Here is a 14,636-nt window from a genome sequence, read left to right on the forward strand (position 1 = left end):
CTTCAGAGTGGTGCCAGGGTCCTGTCAGAGGAGCAGTGACCACAGAAGCAGAGGGGAAAAGCAGAAAGCCGGCGTTTCCTGCTCTGTGATATAGTTTCCCTGTTATTACCTTCGCATTCACATGCCACATAAGAGAGACAGGCAGGGAACAGAAAAATAAACACAGAAAAATAAGATTTCCTTCCCCTTGGCTCCTGAGAAATTTCACGCCAAAACAGGAGTGGGCCCTGCAGACAGGTCCATCCTGGCCCCAAGGAGTCTTGCCCCGTGTTTGGTAGCAGCAGCCAAGTGCGCTCTGGCAGCAGCCTTCGCACTCCCAGGGCAGAGCCAATGTTTCCCAGGTTGCCTCCCAGCTCCTCCGTGAAGTGCACAGCTATGGCAGCTGCATCCGGCCGCCTGCGACGTGGTCATGACCTTCTCCTCCTCCTCCTCCTCCTCAGCATCCCATGGAGGAGAGGAGATCACGCTTCTTAGAAGATAATGCTCAACACCAGCCTGGAAGGCCTCAGCTGCTACCAGATTCCATGGGAATTCAGCCCCCTTTGCACAAGTGGCCAGCCCCACACTGAGCTTCGCTCCCCCCATCCCAGTCCTGAGGGTTTTAGGTCAAGGTGGCACCCTACTGTTACAGCCCAGGAAGACCTGAGCCAGGAAGATTCTTTGTTATATCCAGAGTGAGAATAAGACACAAATGATGTCAAATGCTGCCAGGCAAGGAAACCTATACAAGCAAAATATTCATGTGTTACACTAAGGAAACAGTGGTAGGAAAGAAGAAAATCTATCAGGCAGTCAGGATAGGATTGCAAGAGATAGCCACCACCATGGATCCAGCAGCATCCTGTTGGTCCATGGTCTTCGTGCACGTCGGTGGTGGGGGTCTCCGGATTGCCATCTATTATTTGATTGCCCAGTCTTTTATAGGATATCCAGGAAGGTCGCTTCCCAGCCAAGGACATTCCTGAATTCCCGCCTCAGCAGGTTGGGGTGATGCACATCCTCCAACGCAGCACGGCCATTCCTTGACCCTGGCCGAAAACTATTTCAAGTCCTTATCTGTTCACAGCTGCCGAGCCCGGTTCTTGCAGTGAATTCAGCAGAAAGGCAAACAACCTTTGAGACAGTCGGCTTGAGCTATGGTCCCTCATACCTACATGCCAGCTTCACTCAGTCTCAGCGTACATGTCCAGCTGCCCATGGCTGAGGAACCTTCTGTTTTTTGGAGACATATCTGAACACAAAGCAGCTAAGCCCAAAGTCTTGCTGGTCAATCTGATCATAGAATGCATAGAATCATAGAATGCTTAAGGTTGGAAGGGACCTCAAGAGGTCATCTAGTCCAACCCCCCTGCACACGCAGGGTCACCCAGAGCACATGGCACAGGACTGCGTCCAAGAGGGTTTTGAAGATCTCCAGAGAAGGAGACTCCACAACCTCTCTGGGCAGCCTGTTCCAGTGCTCTGTCACCCTCACTGTTAAAAAAATTTTCCTTAAGTTCATGTGGAATCTTTGATGCTTCAGTTTGTGGCCATTTCCTCTAGTTCTGTCTGTGGCCACCACCGGAAAGAGACCAGCACCATCCTCTTCACTGCCTCCCTTGAGGTACTTATAGACACTGATTAGATCCCCTCTCAGCCTTCTCTTCTCCAGGCTGAACAGGCCCAGCTCCCTCAGCCTCTCCTCATAGGGCAGATGTTCCAGGCCCCTGATCATCCTTGTGGCCCTGCGCTGGACTCTCTCCAGCAGCTCCATCATACTGATCAATCATAAACCACAATGTCTTAAAACCCAAATATGTGGCAAGAGAAATGAGCAGAGGTCTTGCAAGGGAGCCCAAGAGCAAAAGAAAGGCAATGTGGCAGCCACGGTCCTGACCACCCCGTGCTTTGGGTGGATGGGAGCACCACCGCGGGGCCACCTCTCCACATCCACCCCGTGGCAGCAAACTCTGTACTCTGGATTGCAGATATTTCCTCTGTCCTTGCTCCACCTCCTCCTATTGTGATGATTTTTTTAGCATGGGCTACCACAGACTGCGTTAATGTCTGCAATAGCCGAGTGAGGCAGAAGCGGAGGATGGAGGAGAAGAGAAGCAGCAGAAAGGCCCTGTGTTGTTTCTGCAGCCAGAGCAGACCCTCATGCTCACGGCAAACCCCACAATGAAACAAGTTTAAAATGGGAGCCCGGGCCACCTCTGGATGTGCCTCATCTGCGGACGGCTGGGGCCAGCATCACCCTTTTGATCTTTGTTAACTTTTCTTGGCACACGTGGCAAGCCAGAGAGAAACATTTGCCCTTCACAAAGCCCTTGGCATTTGGTTGGCATCACCACTGCCAAAGGTGGTAACGTCTGCAGTGTGGACAAGCACAAAGAAAACTCAGCTATTCCGCAAGAAAAGAGAAATGTGGAAGTGATCATACCGAAACCACCAGGCGGTGGTGCCTGAAGTCTTAAATGGGCCTCACTGCTAAAACAGATGGGTACCGCCTCAGATCTTGTGCCACGGATTACGCTGCTCAGCTGTCTGCGGCTCTTGTAGAGCAGTGGAAAGATGGAGCATGAGAGGCATGTATGTTTATATAAAAGGGACTAAGGGAGATTGTCAGGCAGTGTTAAGCCAACACCATTCTGCCCACAGGTGACTTCAATCAAGAAAGGCTGATTTGTACCACTGACTGCCCTGGCCCTGATTCACCAAGGCCCTTAAGTGCAGGTAAAGGATCCATTGGTTAAAAATGGAATGGTTAACCACAAAACAGTTAACAGCACTCTTAAATACCCCACTGAGCAAGAGCCAAGAGTCAATAAGCCATTACTAATGAACATTAATCCTAGATGGCTCCTGGCTTCAGCCAGTGCAGGGGCCAGGGATTAGTGCAAACGTCGGCAAGAATGTGGGAGTCACAGCAGAGCTTTGGGTCCTGAAACTCAATGCTTTTGTGGGATTCACTCCTTACCAGCCTGGGAAAGCCCAGAACAATGAGCTCGGTGACATGGAGGAAGGCCACAATGTCCCATGGGAAGGCAAAGTGATGTTAAGAATGAGCACTCAACCTCAAGCACAAGCTCCCTGCCTTGGTTCATCCCTGGTGCCTGGGTTCATCCCCATCTCTCCCCACATCATCTGTCATCTCTCCCCATGATCTTCTCAAGAAACAGCTCCCACAGGCCGCAGTCTCCTCCTGTCCCAAGGGGAAAGTGCTTCCCACCCCTGACTGTAGCATAACATCACCCACAGGATGCACTGGCAACTCTCTGAAGAGAAGGAGCACCTGCTCCCTGCACCACCAAGCCTTGTTCTTGCTGCAGGCTCTGCTACTTGTTCGGGCTCCTACTTAGGTACCAAATACCCCGTTCAATGTAGATGAGAGCCTCTGCAGCAGGGCCTGATTCCTCCCGTGGGTAAGGCGATGGATGTGCATACGTCTGTGTATAGCCATGTGGGCAGGCAGCATTAGCACGGAGTCTTGAACCAAAGAACACAGCAAGAGCCACAGAAAACATTTGCCTCCACTTAAGACCTGCTAGAAAGCTAACCCTGAGCCTATTAATGAGAGAGAAAAACAAAACAAATCACTTGGCAACCTTACAGATGGGTAACAAAAAGCATGTTTCAAGAAGCTACGCTTAGAAAACACTGCTTTGGAAGCACTACGTCTTATAAAGTAAACCTAATAGGGGGAATAAAGCTGGCCCCACACACAGAAATACTTTGAGGCCAACTCAGGTTCCTGCTGCAGTAACAGGAACGCTTGGTATCGCTCCAACACCCATCAGCGGTGAGTCACAGGGATCTCAAAGCAAGGTGTCCGTCCTGCAGCATTGCACCATCCTTGGAGACAGCCAAAGCTGGCTGGACATGGCCCCGGACATCCCGCTCTAAGTGACCTTGCTGGAGCAGGGGGGTCGGACAGGACAATCTCCAAAGGTGCCTTCCAGCCTCAGCAGTCGGCTCCAGTCTGAGCCAACACACACACCAAGCAGCGGTTTCTACTTACCCACCTGGGTCCTCTTCTAGAGTCACAGGAAAGGAACGAGATGTCCAGGGACATGCTCATGACCTTGGACACCAATAATGAGATGTCACATCGAGAGTCTTCCTATAAAAGAAGGCTATCAGGCAAGTCAAGAAAACTTTGTCTTGTGCGATGTGACTTTTTAGATTGCAAAGCACTAGAGTTTTAGACAACCTTTTTCAGAGATTTGCCAAGAGTGATTACAAGAGCTGAAAGTGGATACAGCGATTCAGCCCAAAGCAGACTGAAAAAAGTCCACCAGAACACATGAAAAAAAGGAAACAAAATACATTACATAATACATACTAAATGATCAGTATCAAAACACAATTCATGAGTAGGTAGATCCAGCTGTGATAGAGTACAATCACAGTGATAGATTGCTCTACAGTTTAAGCAGCAATGTCCATAGGCAGATTTAATTTCCTCTGGATTCACACACAGCCTGGATGCCGTCTCCATCACTGGGACTGCCTGAATCCAAATCCAACTGTCTGGTTCTCCAAGCACAAGGGATCCAGACTTCATGCTGTAAGAGATGCTGCAGGTCCTACCAGGCTGCAATACCAGCCTGGAAATGACTCCAATAGCTCTTGGCTTTTATACTTTATTCTGTAATATGTCAGAACAGAAAACCAAAACCTCAGGAGGGAAGACTTCTAAAGAGTCAGATTTTAGGAAAAAGTCCAGAAATAGCCTCACTGCTTATAAACACAGTTAAACAATTGGGTCTGTTGAACAGCGTAGACTCGGAGCGCATGATGTGGGTGGGGTGCTGTGTACCGACAGCCTGAGTGGAATTTTTCTGCACAGCCTAGAAATGAAATATGCTCCGAGAAAATGAAGTAGAGCAACCATCAGCACTTTTCACTCCTAAATTAAAATACAAACACAAAAGAGATGGATGCACACAAAGTAATAGGAGTGTATCACAACAAAAAAAAATCCAAACTGAAAACATGGCATTAGGGGAAATAAAATGCAGGTATAGAATGTGGAAAGCTTCAAAACAAATAAAAATCATTACTGAGAATTCCTCTTTCTCTGGACAAACTTTGCTATGTCAGCCTATACAAGCAGTCTATTTTTAAGCTTCCTGGAATTGCAGGTGTGAGCAGTGTCCAGAGACACATTTAAAACCACCTCAGGCCTGTGGCCTTTACCAAGTGCTGAATGCACATCAAAATAAATAAATAAATGAATAAAAGAGCATATACAGCTCACTGTGCAAAATAGCACTGAGCAGTGCACAGGTGCAAAGATGCAGCCTTTACCCATGCAGCAATCAGGGGGCCTAAAGGACCCTGGAGGTCTGTAGAAAATCATGAACTTGAATATCAGGAACTGGCTACATCAAGGGCAAGACAGTTTTCTTGCTCCTGCTCTGTGGAAGAAGGCATCCCTATTCTGCCAGACGTCTTGGGACATCCGCCAGTTTGTTTCTTCCTTTACCCGTTCTTGCTTTGTGGAGCAAGCTGGTCACTGCTGAAAACCTTGCAGCAGAGACGTGTGTGCAAAGGTCAGAGGCAGAGCTCAGGGAAGTGCTGGGGGTCCTGAGGTGCCAGCTCGTCATGATCCTTCCTCTCACCCGTCCTCTGAGATCAGGGACCTGAAGAACCAGCTTCAGCCTGCGGGACTAGGCAAAACATTTCATAGTGTCCTCCCTCTTTCTCAGTGCCCTGCAGTCAGACACCTCAGGTATTAAAGTTGGTTATTTCAGACAAAGAGACTTAAAGCTGCATTTTTATATATATATACACACATATATATACATGTATATGTATACATCCAACAGCTTCCCAGGCTGTTTACCAGCTCTCCTTCCACAGGAATTGCATCATGTCAAATCTTATCTGCATGTGTCGTATTTTGCAGCTCTCCCACTACTTCCTCAGCCACAGCCTGGTGGCGCGTTGCAAGTGCTGCTATTCAGTGTAGGGCTGAGGTGTACGACAGCAGAGCAGGGAGTGCAGATAACAGGAATTACATGTCTAGAACCTCAAGCAACCCTTCCTCCAAGAGCTAAGTCCTCTGTAAAATTCAGGTCTCAGCAGGTAGGGAAAACGGGCCAGGACACCAGCAGCCAGTGGCTGCCTTGCTCCCCAGGCCAAAAAACCACAAATGCTCTTTAATGCATTTGTCAGGGCAATCACGTGCCCTGTGGGCGCAGCCTGAGTGGTTTCTTCAAAGGCCCAGATAAGAGAAGGCTCCTCAGTGCTTGGTGCTAACTCAGAGCACGTGCAGGGAGCAGGTCCGGAGAGTGGCCGCAATGTCCCGTGGTGGCCGCTGGCACCGTCCTGTGGAGGCTCCCTCCTCTTCTCCGCATGGGCTCTGTTTGCAGTGCAGGAGGCACTCGGGTGTTATGAGCGTGGCAGCTCCAGGACTCTAGGCCAAATCCTGCACAATTAGGGCTGTACCTACACACAGTTTAGGACAGATTAAGTCCAGGCTTGTAAAAAAATCAGGAAAATGCAAAAATTAAGCTTGCCTGGAAACCCTGATTCAACGCCCTTCCTGCCCTTCTTGCATTATACCATCCTCTGCTAGCAAGAGCAGCAATTTCGTAACAGGTTTAGCATGTGTTGCTGCTGTCATGCACACAGTAGAACAGCAGCACTACTACAGCAGCAATTTTGTGGAAGAAGTTGAAGTGTAGGTACCCAGACACAAGCACAGCCTCCCAATACGAGCATTAGCAGGAGAGCGCTGCCTCCCTCCTGTGCTTCCTCGAGCTGCGACCTAGATTGGACCAATACCTTGCCAAAATTCACCCAACGGCCCCAGCTCAGACCCCGATTTGGGGGCCAGCGCTAAGGGAACATGTCAGCCAGGGCCCTGCTTGGGTAACGTGGCCGCAGCTCCATGGGGTGGCTCCCAGGGCCGTCATGGACACATGTGCCTGTTCCCATCACACTGCTGCGAAAGAGGGCCAAGACTTACAGACGGCTGCATGACTGCAGCTACTCACCACAAACAGTCATTAATCACAAAGCGGACAAGTAACCCTCTATGAAACTATATAACCTATAACAGGTTCTTAGAGGAGTAGATCTTCTGTTTTGGCCAATGGTTATTGAAAGCTACAAGTCATCCCCATTGCATCACTTAAAGCACGGAATGGGGAGACATTTTTGCTATTGCAAATGTTAGTGAAGCAATTACAGATTTGGTAAAGCTTACCTTGGAAAGAGGTTAAGTGATTCACAGCAGCATTCATGGGCCTGGGTTGTTGTATCGCATGTTTCCATCTAATTTGGTGGCCAAAGGAGTATTATTCATAGAGGACGTCATTCACGTAAAGAGAAGTGAGAGTATGCAGAACAATTTGTGCCTCTCTCACCCATATTTATGTTTTCTCAAAGAATTCTGCAGCTACTTGAAATTAAAGATAAACTATTACTTCAAGCACTGCCACCTCATTCAACTCTGAAGTGCCAGGCCAGCACTGTTGAAAATCTCATCCCTCCAGCCAGAGGGAAGGGAAGGACTCAGCGGAGACATTAAATTCAGTTAAATTGAGCAGGTTTAGGTGTGGCTGGGGTGAGAAATATGCCCTAGCCAGAGGTTAAAGTTATTTCACTTCAGCATTTCTATCTGAGCGTAAATCTCACAGAGAACAAAATTTACTGAAGAAGTGGATTCAGCTGACTTCCAGTTTGAATTCAGCTGACTGGAGAATGTGGGAGGAGAGGAAGAGAAGATGTGAAACTACAGGACAGAAGAGGAGGAACAGAATGGGGGCTGATGACAAAAATTTGCTTCTCAGTCAGTAACCACCTGCTTGGAGAAACCCGATATTCAGTTCAACATCTCCAAGTTCAGTTATCTTGTTTCCAGCTATAACAAAAACTTGAGCAATCTGTGTTTAGAAGTTCGCAGAAGTAGAATAAGAAAAGATGTGTAGGAGTTTAATCTACAGAACTGATCAGTCAAAAATCTAAAATGAAAACAAATAAATATATAGGAAATGTCAAACATCTGAAAATGAACTAAGACAAGAGAGAAAAAAAAAGTTTTTTTTTTTTTTTTTTTTTTCTCCTGGGATATTGAATACGTACATGAACCCATGACTTCCCCTGAGCTGGTTTAAGATGGTTTTCACCATTAACCCAAACAATAGAAAATTTTAATACAAAATGTAATGGCTTTCTACCTCTTTTTTTTTTCACTGTTCTAAATGTCTAAATTAGTTACAGATTGCTAATACAGCAATCACACTAGAAGATTTCATCATGCCTTTGCTCACTTTTTAAAGTTTGCCACTCATTAAAAAAAGAGCCAACCCTACTTGCATTAACTTAAGGAAATGAATGAAAAGACAAAGCATGAACTTTTTCAGTCTTTTGAACAGATAAAGAGTTAAGCTCTGAAAGTCAATTACCAAATATCTAACCAGGCTTGATTTTATATGCAGCAGAACAGTTTTAATTTACTCTGCAAATGCAAAATCTATAAAGATTCAAGCTCTTGGGTTTGCACAAATCCTGATTTTTCTTATACAAGGACATTCCAGCATTTATCTTTCAGCTCTTCATCTTCAAAAAGATCAGAAGTTGCATTATTTTTCTACGTAGCAGAACTTCAGAAGTGTCTAAACATCTACGGCATAATAATGTAGCGGTGGATGTGGCAGGTCTCTCATGCTGAAAGCCTCATGCAGTCCTGCCCTGTAGCACAAGTGTGCAGTTTGGAAGGAACAAAATTAAACATTTCGGTTTAAGCTGTACAGCGGTCATGTTAATCGAGACACAAATGACTATCTCAATTTTTATTAACTCTTTGTTATAGGATATTTATGTATATTTCTTTTCAGTGCTTTTTTTTTTACTCTCTCTAGATCTAACAATTAAATACAAGTAGCTCTCTAAAAAAGAAACATCATTCATTTGCTTCTCTTTTTCATTAAGAAGATACTCTTAAATACAAAGCATTTGGAGTGATGCATTGGAAGCAGATGCTAAGACAGTTTGGCTCAGGATCTGCTGTTCGTATTCTTGAAACCACAAGACGAATCTAGGTTAAGGCCAGGGTCTTCCACAGGGAAAACTGGATTTATGCCAAGGTAGTTGACAGCTCTTGCAGTGGTTACATTTTACCTAATGAGGAATCTGTGTGTGTGGGTTCTGTCTGCAGCGCTAAAATAAAGATCGAGAGGAAATCACTTTTACTGCAGTGGCAAGTAGCAAAGGTTCACTAGACCCCACGATGACCTTCAGGCAAAAACAAGCTCAGGGATCCTGAGAGAACCCAAACCTGCCACTATTTCAGTCAAAAAGATCAGCCTAAAATGAAAATTTAATCTCAACTCCCCCAGTATTTACCCAAACGGCAAACAGGTCTTCACTGAAGGACGTAGCATTTCTTACCTTGGCAAGCAGCTAGGGCAGAGTTTGCTGTGGTCTTGAATAATATTCTGTAGTTAGCACCCATCCCTCCAGAGGCCCTGGATAAATATCAGGAAAAAGGTTAATCAAAGTCATTGCTACAGCAATGACAAAGGCCTCGAGCAGAGCTCTGACATCCCCATCCATCAGGAGGCCTAAGGAGGCATCAAAACTTCATACAACTTGTTTTCCAAAGGGAAGAAGTTGTATCCAGCAGCGGACGTGCTGCCTTAGCTATGCAATGGAGATGTGCCAGGCCCAACGTGTCTCGGCTGAAAACGGTTTTGGGCTCGAGCAACAGGGCCTCCTGTGACCGAAGGCCATCCCTGCCCTCCAGCTCCTTGTGTGGAGGGGCCGTGACTGCACACATGCACGGGGATAAAAACTAACCTACTACCCTTGCTAGGAAGGTCAGCAGAAAGGTCCAAGCTGTCAAGGGCTCTCTGCTGTATTCTAAAGCCATTTTGGTACCTTTTAAGGTACGAAGCTTTTCTTTTCGTTTCTTGTATTTCAAACCTATGAACCTCACAACAAAACCCCTCCAGAAGATACCAAATGCATCCACAGGGCCTGTAGCTGCCCTCAGCTCGTAAGGGTAGCAGGCCTGGTCCCTCTCATGCTCCCTTCCACTCTTGCCTTGCTGGGATAGGCAGAAAGGTGCTCTCAGAAGAGGCACAGGGCACTGGCCTTTGCTCCTCTGGCAGGTCCCCACTCGCTTCGTCGGCTATTTGCATCTGTGTGCGTCAGACAGATATTTTCCTTGGAGAGTAACTTCAAAGTTTAACTCTGTTCTGAAGCAAAATTAATTCTGAAATCAAGTTATTCCTGCATTTAAAAAAATAAAATTATTTTGCCACAAAGACAAAACTTTGTCAGAGCTTCCTCCCAGCTTTCTCCCCTGGCCCGAGTGAAACCTTTCAGAGAAATGATGCTGGGTTTTTTGGATCTGTTGGCTCAAAACAACAATGGACAGTTACCCCATTAAAGCATCTAGGACAGGATGCACCACGATATTCCTCTTCTACATTTGCAAGTGACCATAGGGGTGGTAGTTCCAGGATAATTTTAAGGAGTGTCCAAAGACACCAAAGCTTTCCTCCTCTGCTGTTTCTTGTACACGGTTGGTTGGCCGTTCTCTAACAAGACAGATGGATGCAGACCCAGCCACAAAAACAACTTTTATTATATTAGGGCAGCTGCTAATTGCACCCAGTCGCCGTGCCTCATTTACAGCGTCACACCACCAGGCTGGAAGCCTGCAGTCCCCACAACAGGCTGTTCCTTCCTTCGAGGTGGGTCCTTCCTCACAGCAGAGCTCCTGGAACAGTTGGGAAGCTGTGCTTTATCGCAAACCAAACCCTCACTAAGCTGAACACAGAAAACCATTAATGCTAAAGGAACAGATTAGACAGGAAGAAACAGGAAGAAATCCTTAAGTTCCCAACCTCAGTGGCTTTTGGGGGCCAGTTTTGCTCCCACCTTTCTGTTCACTACAGCCTGCCTCTAGACACAGGCTGGTGCAGATGCACACAGTGAAGGTCACTCAGCATTTTGCTTCCTCCCTCCCCTTTTCCTCCAAAAATATTCATATATTAACAATAACTGACAGATCTACAGGTATCTCAGGATACAATTTCTTCATAGTAGCATGAAATTTTTTTCCTTTGGTCAAGCAGCTGAGATTTAAATGTTATTTTGGTGTCAACAACCCCTCTCATTTCTTAATGGTGCTCTGCAACCTGCCCTCTAATCCAAAACACAGTAACTTGACTCTTGTTTTATCTTGAGATTGCACTAGGACTATTCAACATGCTTTAAATCAAACATTTTGAGAGTGCTTTGCTACATAAGGATTTTCAAGTGTCTCACAGTATCAAGCCTAAGAAGCAAGAAATAATATCCCTCCAAGCTTTAACACTCTCAGAACAGAGTCTCTGTTTTACTTTGCTCTTCAAAATAAAATTAGTCCAACCACAAGGTTATGAAATGTTCTCGTTCTCTGGACACCTCTCTGCGATTAAATGAAATTAGCAATTTTTATCTTTAAGGACCATTGCATTGGAACTGCTCCAGGACACCATCTTAGCTGGGATCCAAACAATTGAGTGTCTTCATTTATATTCTTATTAAAGAGCAGTTTCTGAGGGGGAACTAAGACCAAGTTGATCTGACTAATTCAGCTCAAGATGCATTCCCAAAGATCACCAAAACCCTAAAAAGTAGTGAGGATTTCAAGCACTGCTTTGCATGTACAAAATTTGCTTCAAAATTATAAGAGAAACAAGGAAGAAAGCAGCTATACACACAGATTCCCTGCATGTCTATTTAGAAACAAAAAAGGACTTCATACATTTTCATAAAGCTCTTCAGAAGGCCTGAAAAACTAGTAATAAAGTATACTTTTGTGTTATTATCCCTGAAAAGAAATTAATTTGGAATTCAGTTTTGTATGTCAGTTGGGCTTGAGTAAAGTACAAACAGGATGTTCTTACCAAGAAGCTGCAGGACCAATCACTGTCATATAGGAAGCTACAGTTATTTTACAATGCTTCTCCCAAAACTAAACACACTCCCTTAAAAGCAGCAATTAATAGTATATTGTTGGCTGTGCTCCAAGCAAACCATGACACGTACAGTCTGCGGTATGGTTGTAGGGAGGATGGGGCCAGGCTCTTCTCCGTGGTGGCTGCTGACAGGACAAGGGGTAACGAGTGTAAGTTGAAACACCAGAAATTCCACCTCCATATGAGGAAGAACCTCTTTACTGTGAGGGTGACAGACCCTGGAACAGGCTGCCCAGAGAGGCTGTGGAGTCTCCTTCTCTGGAGATCTTCCAAATCCACCTGGATGTCACCCTGTGCCACGTGCTCTAGGTGTCCCTGCTGGAGCAGGGGGGTTGGACCAGATGATCTCTAGAGGTCCCTTCCAACCTCAACCATTCTGTGACTCTGTGAGGTCCTCCACATACACATTCCTGCCACTGCTATAGTCAGGCCCCAAAATACTCAAGGATGACCCTATATTCTAAGGGCTCTCATTAAAATCTGTGCAAGTTTTTCCAGCCTGACAGCTGCAGAGTTGGACACGTATACATTAGCTGATGGAATTCTTCTTCCCTCTTTTCATCTAAAAGGAGACTTGTTCTGGAAGTCCTACAGGAAACTTCCTCAATTCACAGGACTTCTCAGAATCAACAGTGCATTGTGAAGCACCATATCTTTACTGGATTCATTTGATCACTCCAGGCTTTGCTGTTTTCATGTAGGAACCTAAATTCAAAAGCTGGTCGGACTGCAGAGATCCCTTATTGGGAAATGCTCGAGGGATCATTTCAAGATGGTCACAAGATACTCAGGTTCACAATATTTAACTGCAACCACATACCACGCACATAAGATATGCAGTAATCACTCCAGCTCGTAGCACGGTTACATTTTATTTTTTTAAAAAAAGATTAAGTCAGAACTTTCAATGAAAAATGAAACAGATTTAGTCTAAACCCTTTTCCAAACATGCTCAAGTAAGCACAGTTAAAGTCAATCTCAGATAAGAAACAACTGTAAACTAAGGTTGATATTGCCATATCAAAAGCTCAATTAAATAAACAATCAATAAGCATCACATCTTTCCTTCAAAAATCCAGAGGCTGTGAGCAAAAACCTGAACTCTATTACATTCTCTTAAGTTAGAAAGAACACGAACCAAAAGGTTTGGCAGAAAACAAACTGCAGGAATTGAGCTAGAGGATGAGACAGCTTGGAATTTCTCTAACAAATTTCTCATTCCTTTTCAAGAAGGGAGAAGGCATGACTGGACTACCTTGATAAAAGGTATTGTGGCAAATCAGTTACCTGAGGAAAACAGTCATCAGTATTGCAGAAATCAAGTTTTCAAATGACATTAAAATACGCCGATACATTCTGAAATATGTGATCCCAATGCCTAGCCAGAGATCTAGGAACACACATTTGTATATTACAGTGCTAAATGAAGTACAAAAAATACACAAAACAGTTAAAAGGCACTTTTAGCTGGCACAGGTCTTGCTATACACTACAGGCAGGTAAGTGATACAACATACTGCTTGGAACCAGTATAGCAATCAGTGTGATAATGGTATACACTATTACACATGCAGAATCGAGTACATAAATAGTCAAGTTGCAATGCTAGCTTAGTTAACAGACAGAGAAATCCATATTACTTTTGATGTAAACAGCAACATTTCTAGTAAAGACATTTTCATTTTAGACATTATTGTATCTATTTAACATTATTGTACGCAGAATATACAATACTGTCTATAAATTATAAGGCACTCTGTATTATTAGTCAAGAAATGGTGAGGGTAAGACATTCGGAGAGAACTTCCCAGGTTGCCTCATGCTACACAAAACTGCAGATATCCTCACTAACTGCACACCTAGACAGGCCAGATGTTTGTATGTAAAAGGCAATTTAATTCACCCTTAGTCCACTGTTGCATAGACACAGAAACCGAGGGACATTCCAAATACAGCACTTAAGTGAACCATGCTATTTTCCTGTTTTTAAGAGGTATTTTTCAAAAACTACTAGGTGATGAAGACAGGTAAGTTGCACAAGAGCTCAAGAGTTGACCTCTGTCTTTGTTCAACACGGTTGTTGATGCCACCACCTTCATTTCAACATAGTTGTTAAAGCCACTATATGTATATGCATATATATATAGGCTTACCTTATGGATCACTCATATCTTGCACACCAGAGAACCTGTTTGCTGAAAAGAGAATTTATTTTCTTTGCTTCTTTTTTTTTTTTATCCGTTATTTAATAAACCAGCATCTCTTATAGACTAAGTGCAAAGCATTACTACATAGTTAGATCACCACATCATTTTTTTCATTGCATCCTCACTCTTACCTGGAGTCAAAAGGGGCAAGATATTAGTAAAACGTGAGCACTACAGGCATTGGAAGAGAAGTGCACATTGTTTTAGGCTTTCAAAACTCTTTCTATAAAAAAGCAAAGCAAACAGTATTTGGTATAGGTCACACACTGCTATAAAAGTATTTTAACAGTAGTTTGAAAATAGGGAAAAACACCCGTAATTTCTCAACTAGAAGAGCACAAGCTCAAGTATTCACAATGATTTACATAAACAGGACTCTTTGGGGCAGCATAAAGGAACTTTCACTACATTGGCATGACCACCAGCATGCTAAATGTGTTACATTTCCCAGGAGGAAGTGGTA

The sequence above is a fragment of the Tinamus guttatus genome, unplaced genomic scaffold (genome assembly GCF_059628265.1).
Source record: "Tinamus guttatus ecotype Peru unplaced genomic scaffold, ASM5962826v1 Tinamus_guttatus_pri_ptg000115l, whole genome shotgun sequence".
NCBI classification, from domain to species: domain Eukaryota; kingdom Metazoa; phylum Chordata; class Aves; order Tinamiformes; family Tinamidae; genus Tinamus; species Tinamus guttatus.